The sequence below is a fragment of the Rhinolophus ferrumequinum genome, chromosome 2 (assembly GCF_004115265.2).
Source record: "Rhinolophus ferrumequinum isolate MPI-CBG mRhiFer1 chromosome 2, mRhiFer1_v1.p, whole genome shotgun sequence".
NCBI lineage: Eukaryota > Metazoa > Chordata > Mammalia > Chiroptera > Rhinolophidae > Rhinolophus > Rhinolophus ferrumequinum.
Genome location: NC_046285.1, coordinates 58899195 through 58911599, shown reverse-complemented (window position 1 = coordinate 58911599; position 12405 = coordinate 58899195). Strand labels below are relative to the sequence as shown.

General features: G+C 40.2%; 1 protein-coding gene across 3 annotated transcripts in view; it reads left to right on the top strand.

Moving 5' to 3' along the window:
• Positions 1-12405, top strand: part of LOC117036298 (kininogen-1-like) — a 124451-nt gene that overhangs the window by 19586 nt on the left and 92460 nt on the right. The gene's annotated exons all lie outside the window — the stretch shown is intronic.

Below are 12405 nucleotides of genomic sequence, written 5' to 3'. Positions count from 1 at the left end.
TATTTCAGATACCAAATATTCCTTCAATTCTCCCTTTGCACATGTGAATGATGGCAATTTCTGTCACAGGCCGATCGTTTTACCCTGCCCCTACCATCGCTGTCCCTGTTCTAGACAGTGTTTCTCCCTGTCTTTGCTCAGATGAATATACTTCAAGGATCTCTGTGTGCACAGTCAGGAAGTTTTCCTTTGACAAAGTACTAGAAATGTCGAAGCGTAGTACATGTCTAAAACCTTGATGCACATCGCCAAATTGTCCACCTATTTGCACTGATGCCAGTTTACATTCACACCACCTGGGGATAAGAAAGACATAGGTTGATCATCTTGATTTGAGTTCTATTCCTACCAACAGTGATTGAGGCTGCATGCTTCCCACACCTGGCCAACACCAAGTATCATCGCTGTTTTTAATCTTTGCCAACACATAGAAGAGTAAAAATGCAGTTGCATTGCTTTTTAATGTGCATAGCTTTGGTTATTAATGAAGGTAAACTTTTTTAGGCTTAATGACAATTCTAACTTCTTTTCTGAAATACCTGTTCATGTCTTTTGTCATATTTTTTTGTGTGTGGTAGGCTTTATATACGTAAGAATATTAATCCTATGCCATATTTTTCCCAGTTTGCCTTTTTACTTTGCTTGCTATGATTTTTAAGTATCAGTTTTCATTTTTGTCTAGTCAAATTTAGACATTTTTCCTTCCTTTGAATTTCTTCCTCTGATTTTCCCCCAAGAAAGTCCTTCCTCATCCTGAGATCTGATGGATATTTGTTTGTATCTTTTAAGTTCATCTCTTTAATTTAATTTTTTAAATGTATTTGTAATTTAATTTGCTACATGGTGTCCTCTACTTTAAAAACAAAACTTGGGCAGGATGCGTTTAAGCAGGAAGACTTCTGATAAGAAGGACACCTGATAATAAGGGCAATATGGATGCAATCTTGAGGTCCTCGAATACAAGATATTATTATGTCTACTTAGTTCCTTCCTCCTAGACCCTGAGTATGTTGAGCTATCTGTGTGGTTTGTGTCATATATTGCCAACTTTCTTAGGCAACATTACCTCGATCAACATTATCATTTAAAAAATTGTATTAAGGTGTACTATGAAACAAGCAAGAAAATTTATGATCATCAAAATATAGATTCTGATACCCTCTTAGAACCTTCATCTTCACTTACATGTACACCTGGAGTTTTAAAAGTTAATTATGAAATTTTTCTTAAAAAGGTCAGCATGTTTACCCAGCAAAACAATGCCAGAAAAGGTAGAGGAGGAGTTTAGTTCTTTTGTGACCCTGTTCTCTCCACCCTCCTCCCACCACACTTTCTTAGTGCTTTAAAAAAAAAAATAAAAAATAGGGATAGGGAAGACTGTTGTGGTTTGATTATCCAATGAGATTATACTATCACCCTGTAACTTGATTTTTTAAATAATGGGCATCTCTCCAGATCAACAGATGTATTGATATACTCTTTTTGATAGCTACGTAATATTATACATACACACACACACACAAACACACACACACATTCACACACACACACGCACACACACACACACAGTGTTAGTCTGCCTAGGCTACCATACAAAATATCGTAAACAAGGTGCCTTAAACAACAGTTTATTTCTCACAGTTCTGGAGGCCGTTAAGTCCAAAAACTAGCAAATTTGGTTCCTTGGTGAGGACTCAGTTTCTGGCTTGCAGATGGCCACCTTCTCTCTCTGTGTCATCTCACATTTCAGAGAGAGAGAGGGAGGAAGGAAGAGAGAGAGAGAGAGCTCTGGTTTCTCTTCTCTTCTTATAAGGAGACAATTCCTGTGATGCAGCCCCCATCCTCATAACCTCATCTAAACTAAATTGCCTCACAAAGGACACAGCTCCTAAAATCGTCACATTGGAAGTAGGGCTTCAGTATATGAATTTGGGGGGGGACATAGTCAGTCCATAACACCCCCTAAAATCCCCCCATGCACACACACACTTAAATCCTAGAATTAAGTATTGATAACTTGGGCCATAAATTGGGCGACATCAACTAACTTTTCAACATATAATTTAAGATAATTTTTACTGCATATATTGTTCAAATGTATCAGAAATATAAGACATGGCCTTTAAAACTCACTTTGAAAAAACTATACTTGGTATTTTGTTGAATTTAGAGCATTTTTTAAAATATGAGTTTAACTTTTTAAATAAAGTGAACCCTTCTAGACAAAAAAAACCTTTTTTTAATGGGCCACAAAATATTAATTGTGGAGATAGCATTGAATAGTGATTAAAATTATTGCTAGAGATTGAAACCATTTCTTAATATAAAAAATGTAAGAGAAACAAACTAGCAAATCAGAATAATTTTCCTAATCACATAATTTAACCCACATAAGTTCTATTGTGGTACTAACTTAATATTTCTCTGATTCATGATTTGGTAGGACAATAAGTCATATTTAAAGGAAATGTTTAAAATTTGTGGTCAAGATGGTGGCATAGGTAAACACTGTGCTTATTTCCTCTCTTGACCACATCAAACTTACCACTAAACCAGAGAACCATCATTGAGAATCGCCTGAAGTCTTGCTGAACTAAAGCATTACAACTACGGACATACAGAGGAAGCCAACTCGAGACTGGTAGGAGGGGTCGAGATGTGGAACAGACTGGTCTCACACCCCCGTGTGACCATTAAAATTTGAGAGGGATATCTCAGCTGCAAAGTCCCCCCCAGAGGAGGAAGGGCTCCCAGCCCCACATCTGGCTTCCAGGCACAGGGTTCTACTACCAGGGACAGAAGTCCACATAACTTATGGCCGTGAAAACCAGAGGAGACTGTGGCTGAGCAAGACTAGGGTGGCTGTAGTGCCAGGAGTTCCTCTTAGAGAACCTGCACACATTTTCATTGCTGATGGAGTCACTCACTCTGAACTCCAGCACTGGGGCAGCAGCTGAAAGGGCACCAGGGATGCACAGGGAGGAACTGAATTATCTGGTTTCAGAGAGAGGTCTGGATGGGCAGCTTTCACCTGGATAGAGGAGCTGGCAAAAGCCATTGTTTCTTTGTTAAGCCCTCCCCACTCATGGCATGCAGACATACATAGTCACCATATCTGAGTCTCCATCAACCTGGCTAACACCATTCACTCACCCTGGCCTGGTGATTCCCTGAGACGCTGCCCCACTTAATTTTGGCCACACACAAGCAACTTCTAGAGGCTTTTCCATACAAATGGCCTGTCTTGGCTCATGCTGAGGACTTTTCTAAAATCTCTCTAAAGTTCATAAAAACCAAACAAGCAGCATCTGGCTTCAGCACGTCCCTTACCCCTGGATGAGCAGTTCTAAACCAGGTACTAGTGAGAGCCAGCCACGGTTCATGGATTGAACTCTCAAGGCACCTCCAAGCCCAGCACAGGTGGTGGCCATCTACAGATTGCTTTTTTGTTCATACCATGTGGACCAGGGTAGGGCACAAACTGCAGCTGAATTGTGTCTCTAGAGAGTCCCATCCCAAGAGGCCCTGGGGCTGGCAAACCGAGTGGCCAGTTTCCAACCAAGCCAGAGCATCACCAAGCTGCCTCCCAAGATGACACACCCAATGGACATACTGGGCAGGCACCGGACTCCTGCTAAAGCGAATCCTGCTCCATGGAGTCAACCACTGCCCAACAGCTCCTTTACTGTCGTCACTGCCAGTCCTCACAACCAATCAGCCTGAGGGTCATTCCCTCCCAGTGATGTGCAAACAGCAACCAAGGCGCAACTACAACAGGAGGGCACACCTGGAGCACCCAGCTCTGGTGACCAGGTAGACTCTGCCACTGATCCCCTGGGAACCTACTAGTAAGGACATTCTACTAAGACTGAGAGGCATAGCAGCCCTACCTAATACATAGAAACAAACACAGGGAGGGAGTCAAAATGGACAGACAAAGAAACATATCCCAAATAAAAGAGCAGAACAAAGCTCCAGAAAAAGAACTAAACAGAGCGGAGTCAAGCAATCTATTAGATACAGAGTTCAAAATATTGGTTATGAATCTCAGAGAGAACTTCAATGAAGATATAGGAAACATAAAAAAAATCAGTTAGAAATAACAAAATACAATAACTGAAAGAAAGAATACATTAGAGGGAATCTACAGTAGATTAGATGAAGCAGACAATCGAATCATTGATATAAAAAATATGGTAGCAGAAAATACCCCATCAAACCAGCAAAAACAAAAAAATGAATCCAAAAAGATGAGGATAGTTTAGGGGGCATCTGGGATAACATCAAGCATACCAACGTTCTCATTATAGGGGTACCAGAAGGAGAAGAGAGAGAGCAAGGAATTGAAAACCTATTTGAAGAAATAATGATGGAAAACTTCCTTGACCTCGCAAAGGAAATAGACATACAAGACCGGGACTCTCGGAGAGTCCCAAACAAGATGAACCCAAAGAGGCTCACACCAAGACATATCATAATTAAAATTCCACAGGTAAAAGGCAAAGAAAGAACCTTAAAAGCGGCAAGAGAAAAGCAGTTAATTACTTACAAGGGAGCTCCCATATGACTGTCAGCTGATTTCTTAACAGAAACTTTGCAGGTTAGAAGTGTTGGTAGGAAATATTCAAAGAGATGAAAAGCAGGGAGCTACAACCAAGATTACTCTACTGAACAAAACTATCATTTAGAATAGAAGGACAGATACAGAGCTTTCCAGACAAGAAAAATCCAAATCACCGCCAAACCAATATTACAAGGAAACTTAGGGGGACTTCTTTAAGACGAAAAAAAAAAAAGATAAAAATATGAATAATCAAATGGCAATAACTACATATCTCTCAACAATTACTATAAATGTAAATGGATTAAATGCTCCAATCAAAAGATACGATACCTAGAAGAAAGAATCATGGTTTTCAGCTGGAGTGTGACCAGATGAGACTGCCATTTAGAACAACGCGCTGGCAAAAATGTTGAGGCTAGTTTGGAAGAGTTTGTCATTCTCCCTTAAAGAAGAACAATTAGGAGGCTATTGTAGTGGTCACACGAGGATGATACAAGCAAATGTCAATAATTAAATGGGAAATGCGGGATGACGTCATAGGAATGGCGGCAGCGGGGCACACTTTCTGAGTTCTTCTCCGGATCTTATTACAAACGGGACCTATAACCCATCAAAGAACTCTTCGCTCATCACACAGAACAGCTAAGAAACTCGTGGAAGGATTACTTGAAGGTGCGCTAATTGGGCGAGCAGGGGAAGGAAGGAAGGAAGGGAGCGGAGTGAAAACGCGAGGGCTGGTGGCAGAATCCAGGCCGGTGGCGGCGAGGAAATCCCGGCTGCAGCAGCGGCAGCAGCAGCGGCGGCAGTGGCGAAAACCGCGGTGGCACCCGCAGTTCCGGGCACGCACGGGATCCCAGGGCGGAACGGAGAGCACAGAGACCAGGAGGTGGGCTCTTTCCCTGCATCCCACGGCTGATTTCTCCCACCGGGAGGGCGGCTAGTGGGCCCTAGGACGGACAAAGAATACAGACTCCATACCTGGGTCCCTCCCCCCTCTCCCCCCGCTCTTCCAATCCTACCCTCACCCTTCCAGAGACTTAAACTGGCCCCTGAACTGAGGAGTAGTGTCAGATTACAGAGGAGCTGTAGTAGTGCTCAGGCTCTGGGAAGCCTGACAGGCAGCCCTGACCCAGGGAAGAGGCTGGGAAGAGTGTGATTTTGGCTGGGCTAGGAGAGAAGAGACTCTTCTACCCCCAGCCACCACCTTTTCTGGCCTGCGGGAAGAGGGTGACGCGCGGCTGGGCTGGGAGAGAGAATACCCCTCCATCCCCAACCCCCACCCTGTCTGGCCTGCCTAGGGCGGGGCAAGTGCTACTGCCGAGACACTTCGAGGGATCAGCAGTAAGGCAGACGCAGCTCTGGGCTTTCAGCAGCTCAGAAATCCCCGCCCGCACCCCCCAATACACACACACACTGAAGAAGTGCCCTAAGACTCAGGAGTACTGGACACGGGGCTGGTGGTGCTACTCTCAGTGTGCATATGTGCAGGCAAGGACAGAAACTGCACTGACTTTGTAAAAACTATCATCCAGACCCCTCAGGCCCACTCATTTAAATCTACAGTCCCAAGGTCACTCTGGGCACCAGGTGACCGGCTCTGCCTGCACAATAAGCAGGGGGCTCTTTGGTACAGCAGAGGACAACCTGGACGTTACTTGCTGGGCTTAAGCCAAGACTGGCACTGCTTTTTGTTTTGCTTTGTTTTGTTTTGTTTTGCTTTATCTTTATAACTTTGATATCTTTGCCTGTGTCGAGTGGGGGTTATTGGGTGTTTCTACATGTGAATGTATGTGATTTTTTTCTTTGTTGTTGTTGTTGTTGTTGTGCTTGGTGATTTGCTTTGTTCTGAAACTGCCCTACCAGGGCCCAGCTTAAGAGGCACAAGATACAACATATCCAGAGGGCAACTCCAGACCAAACCAGAGTACTACTGGGTTTGACCTACAAGTCACACACCCAGAGGGAATTCTCTGCAGGCACTAGAGCCCATAGAGGCCAAACCACATTTAAGTGGTCAACTCTCACGCAGCAAAACGCCCTGCGGTGGGCAGAGCCAAGTCTCACAACGAGTCAGCCTAGTCATTAACCCCACCTACTCACAAGCAAAAAGCAACTAAAGATCTTCTTGAACAGGACAATATACACAACACAAGAGTCACCTTTGGAGCACACGCAGAGGAGAAGAACGAAGTAGTGCAAGTCAAATATAAAGGACACATACTACATAAGATAACCTAGCAAGAACTGAGAACTCTAGGGGATCTACCTAATACATTAGAGCAAACACAGAGAGTCAGCCAGAATGGGGAAACAAAGATACACGTCCCAAATAAAAGAACAGAAGAAACCTCCACAACTGGAACCAAATGAAGCAGAGGTAACCAACCTTTCAGAGACAAAGTTCAGAACACTGGTGATAAGAATGTTTAAGGAGCTTAGAGAAGACATAAAGAAGGATGTAGAAATCATAACGAACAACCAGTTAGAACTAAAGAACACAATTACCTAAATTAAGAACTCACTTGAAGGAATTACCAGCAGGTTAGATGAAGCAGAGAATCGAATCAGCGACTTAGAAGACAAGGTAGCAGAGATCACCCAAATGGAACAACAGAAAGAAAAAAGAATAAAAAACAATGAGGATGGCTTAAGAGACCTCTGGGATAACATCAAGCGCAACAACATGCACATCATAGGAATACCAGAAGGTGAAGAGAGGAAGCAAGGGATTGAGAACATATTTGATGTAATAATGTCTGAAAACTTCCCTAACCTGGTGAAGGAAACCAACATACAAGCCCAGGAAGTGCAGAAAGTTCCAACCAGGATAAACCCAAACAGGCCCACACCAAGACACATTATAGTTAAAATGGCAAAGCTGAAAGACAAACAGAGAATCCTAAAAGCAGCAAGAGAAAGACAGAGGGTTACATACAAGGGAACTCCCATAAGACTATCAAATGACTTTTCTACAGAAACATTGAAGGCCAGGAGGGAGTGGCAGGAGATACTCAAAGTGATGGAAAACAAAGGCCTACAACCTAGATTGCTTTATACAGCAAGGCTATCATTTAAAGTTGATGGAGAGATAAAGAGCTTTCCAGAAAAAAATTAGCTAAAGGAATTTATTACCACCAAGCCAGCATTGCAAGAAATACTAAAAGGACTTCTGTAAATAGAAGAAAGATCAAAACAACCTAACTACTAATTTAAAACTGGCAATAACTATGTACCTATCAATAATCACTTTAAATGTAAACGGATTACATGCTCCAATCAAGAGACATACGGTGGCTGACTGGATAAGAAGCAAGACCCTTGTATATGCTGTACACAACAGACTCACCTCAGAACAAAAGACACACACAGGCTGAAAGTGAAGGGTTGGAGTAAGATATTTCATGCAAATGGAAATGAGAAAAAAGCTGGAGTTGCAATACTTATATCTAACAAAATAGACTTTAAAATGAAGAACATATTAAAAGATAAAGATGGGCACTATATAATAATAAAGGGATCGATCCGACAAGAGGACAGAACCCTAGTAAACATCTATGCACCCAACATAGAAGCATCTAAATATATAAAACAGGTACTGACTGACATAAAGACAGAGATCAACAGTAACACTATCATAGTAGGGGACTTCAACACACCTCTGACAACAAAGGACAGGTCTTCCAGACAGAAAATCAATATGGAAACAATAGCCTTAAATGATACATTGGACCACTTGGATTTAATCGATATTTTCAGAACATTTCACCCCAATGCTGCAAAATACACGTTTTTCTCAAGCGCACATGGAACATTTTCCAAGATAGACCATATGTTAGGCCACAAAACAAGTCTTGATAAATTTAAGAAAATTGAAATCATACCAATTGTCTTCTCTGATCACAATGCTATGAAATTAGAAATGAACTACAGGGAAAATAACTGGAAGACACACCAATTCATGGACGCTGAATAACTTATTACTAAATAATGAATGGGTCAAGCAGGAGATCAAGGAAGAAATCAAAAGATATCTCGAGACAAATGAAAATGAAATCACCACGACCCAAAATCTATGGGATGCCGCGAAAGCAGTCCTAAGAGAGAAATTCATAGCTTTGCAGGCCTACCTAAAGAAACAAGAAACATCACTAATCAACAGTTTATCTTCACACTTAAGGGATCTGGAAAAAGAACAGCAAAATAAGCACAAAGGGAGCACAAGGAAGGAGATAATAAAGATAGAAATAAATGAAAGAATAAAGAGCAGAAATAAATGAAATAGAAACCAGAAAAACAATACAAAAGATCAATGAATCCAAGAGTTGGTTATTAGGGAAGATAAACAAAATCGACAAAACTTTAGCCAGACTCATTAAAAAAAAGAGAGAGAGGACCCAAATTAATAAAATCAGAAATGAAAGAGGAGAAGTGACAATGGACACCGCAGAAATACAAAAAGTTTTAAGAAATTACTATGAGCAACTATATGCCAACAAATTTGACAATCTGGAAGAAATGGACAATTTTCTAGAGGCGTACAACCTTCCAAGGCTAACTCAAGAAGAAACAGAAAACCTGAATAGTCTGATTACCACCAGGGAAATTGAATCAGTAATCAACAATTTCCCAACAAACAAAAGCCCTGGACCAGATGGCTTTTCAGGTGAATTTTACACAACGTTCAAAAAAAAATTATCACCTATTCTCCTCAAGCTCTTCCAAAAAATCCAGAAGGAGGGAAGACTCCCAAACACTTTTTACGAAGCCACTATCACCCTGATCCCAAAATCAGACAAAGACACCACAAAAAAAGAAAAGTACAGGCCAATATCTCTAATGAACATAGATTCAAAAATCCTCAACAAAATATTAGCGAACAGAATTCAGCAATACATTTAAAAGATCATACACCATGATCAAGTGGGATTCATCCCTGGTATGCAAGGGTGGTTCGACATCCGCAAATCAATTAATGTGATACACCACATTAACAAAATGAAAAATAAAAATCACATGATCATATCAATAGATGCAGAAAAAGCATTTGATAAAATCCAGCAGCCATTTTGATGAAAACCCTTAAGAAAGTGGGAATAGAGGGATCATATCTCAACATAATAAAGGCCATATATGACAAACCCACAGCTAACATCATACTCAATGGGGAAAAGCTAAAACCATTCCCCCTAAGATCAGGAACAAGGCAAGGTTGCCCACTATCTCCGCTTCTATTCAACATAGTGCTGGAAGTTCTAGCCACAGCAATCAGACAAGAAAAAGAAATAAAAGGCATCCAAATTGGTAAGGAGGAAGTAAAATTATCATTATATGCAGATGATATGATACTATATATAGAGAACCCTAAAGACTCCACCAAGAAGCTATTAGAGCTGATAGATGAATTTAGTAAAGTAGCAGGATACAAAATTAATATTCAGAAATCAGTTGCGTTTCTATATACCAATAATAAAATATCAGAAGGAGAAATTAAAAAAAAATCCCATTTACCGTTGCTCCAAAGACTATAAAATACCTGGGAATAAATTTAACCAAAGAAGTAAAAGGTCTGTACTCAGAAAATTATAAGACACTGAAGAAAGGAATGAAGGAAGACATAAATAGATGGAAACACATATCGTGTTCATGGATAGGAAGAATTAATATAGTTAAAATGTCCATACTGCCTAAGGCAATATACATATTCAACGCAATTCCTATCAAACTACCAACGACGTTTTTCACACAAATAGAACATATAATCCTAAAATTTATATGGGACCATAAAAGACCCCGTATAGCCTCAACAATCTTGAGAAATAAGAACAAAGTGGGAGGTATAACAATACCTGACTTCAAATTATACTACAAGGCTACAGTAATCAAAACAGCACGGTACTGGCATAAAAACAGACACATAGATCAATGGAACAGAATAGAGAGTCCAGAAATAAATCCATGCCTATATGGCCATTTAATCTACGACAATGGAAGCAAGAATGTACAGTGGGGTAAAGAGAGTCTATTCAATAAATGGTGCTGGGAAACCTGGACAGACACATGCAAAAAAATGAAGCTGGACCACCTCCTTACACCATATACAAAAATAAATTCAAAATGGCTTAAAGACTTAAATGTGAGATCTGAAACCATAAAATACCTAGAAGAAAATATAGGAAGAAACTTCACAGACATTACCTGGAGTAAGATTTTTATTGATATATACCCTCACGTGAGGGAAGTAAGAGAAAAAATAAACATGTGGGATTACGTCAAACTAAAAAGTTTTTTCACAGCAAAGGAAACCATCAATAAAACAAAAAGGGATCCTACTGAATGGGAAAAGATATTTGCCAATGGTATATCTGATAAGGGATTAATATCACAAATCTATAAAAAACTCACTCAACTCAACTCCAAAAAAACAAACGACCCAATTAAAAAATGGGCAGAGGACTTGAAGAGACATTTTTCTAAAAAGGACATACAGATGGCAAACAGACATATGAAGACATGCTCAACCTCACTAAGCATCAGAGAAATGCAAATAAAAACCACAATGAGATACCACCTCACCCCAGTCAAAATGGCTATCATCAATAAATCAACAAACAACAAGTGCTGGCGCGAATGTGGAGAAAAGGGAACGCTTGTGCACTGTTGGTGGGATTGCAGATTGGTGCAGCCACTATGGAAAACAGCATGGAGGTATCTCAAAAATCTGAAAATGGAACTACCCTATGAACCAGTAATTCCACTCCTAGGTATCTATCTGGAGAAATCCAAAACTCCAATTCAAAAATCTTTATGCACTCCTATGCAATAACAGCACTATACACAATAGCTAAGACATGGAAACAACCGAAATGCCCATCAGTAGACAACTGGCTTAAGAAACTGTGGTACATTTATACAATGGAGTATTACGCAACCATAAAGAAGAAAGACATCTTACCATTTGCAACAACATGGATGGACTTAGAGAACATTATGTTAAGTGAAATAAGTCAGACAGAGAAAGATAAGTACCATATGATCTCACTTATATGCGGAATCTAAAGAAAAGAATAAGTGAATGAACTAATCAGAAACACTTTTGGAGACAAACAGGAAAAACTGAGGGTTGCTAGATGGGCGAGGGGGGTGGGGGTAAGGGGGAAGGTGAGGGGATTATAAAACAATCAGTAACCACAAGATGGCCACAGGGTTTTGAAAATTAATCTGGGGAACGTAATTTAGTGGTTACCAGAGGGTAAGGGGGTTAGGGGGTAGGAGATGAGGGTAAGGGAGATCAAATATATGGTGATGGAAGGAGAACTGACTCTGGGTGTGGTGAACACACAATGTAATTTATAGATGATGTGATACAGAATTGTATACCTGAAATCTATGCAATTTTACTAACAATTGTCACCCCAATAAATTTAAAAAAATAAATAAATAAATGAAAGGAGAAAACTCAAAAAAAAAAAAAGATACGATACCTAAATGGATAAGAAAACAGGGCCCCTACATATGCTGCCTACAAGAGATTCATTTCAGATTGACTAATACACAGAGACTGAAAATAAAGGGATAGGAAAAAGATATTTCATGAAAATGAAAAGAAAAAAAAAGAAAGAAACTGAAGTAGCAATACTTATACCAGACAAAATAGACTTTAAAACAAAGGCTATAGCAAGAGACAAAGAAGGACCCAGTAATTCCACTTCTGGGTATTTATCTGAAGAAACCCAAAATGCTACTCTAGGGGATGTGTGTATCTATATGTTCATTGCAGCATTGTTTATAATGGCCAAGCTGTGGAGGAAGCCTGCATGTCTATCAATGGATTGATGGATAAA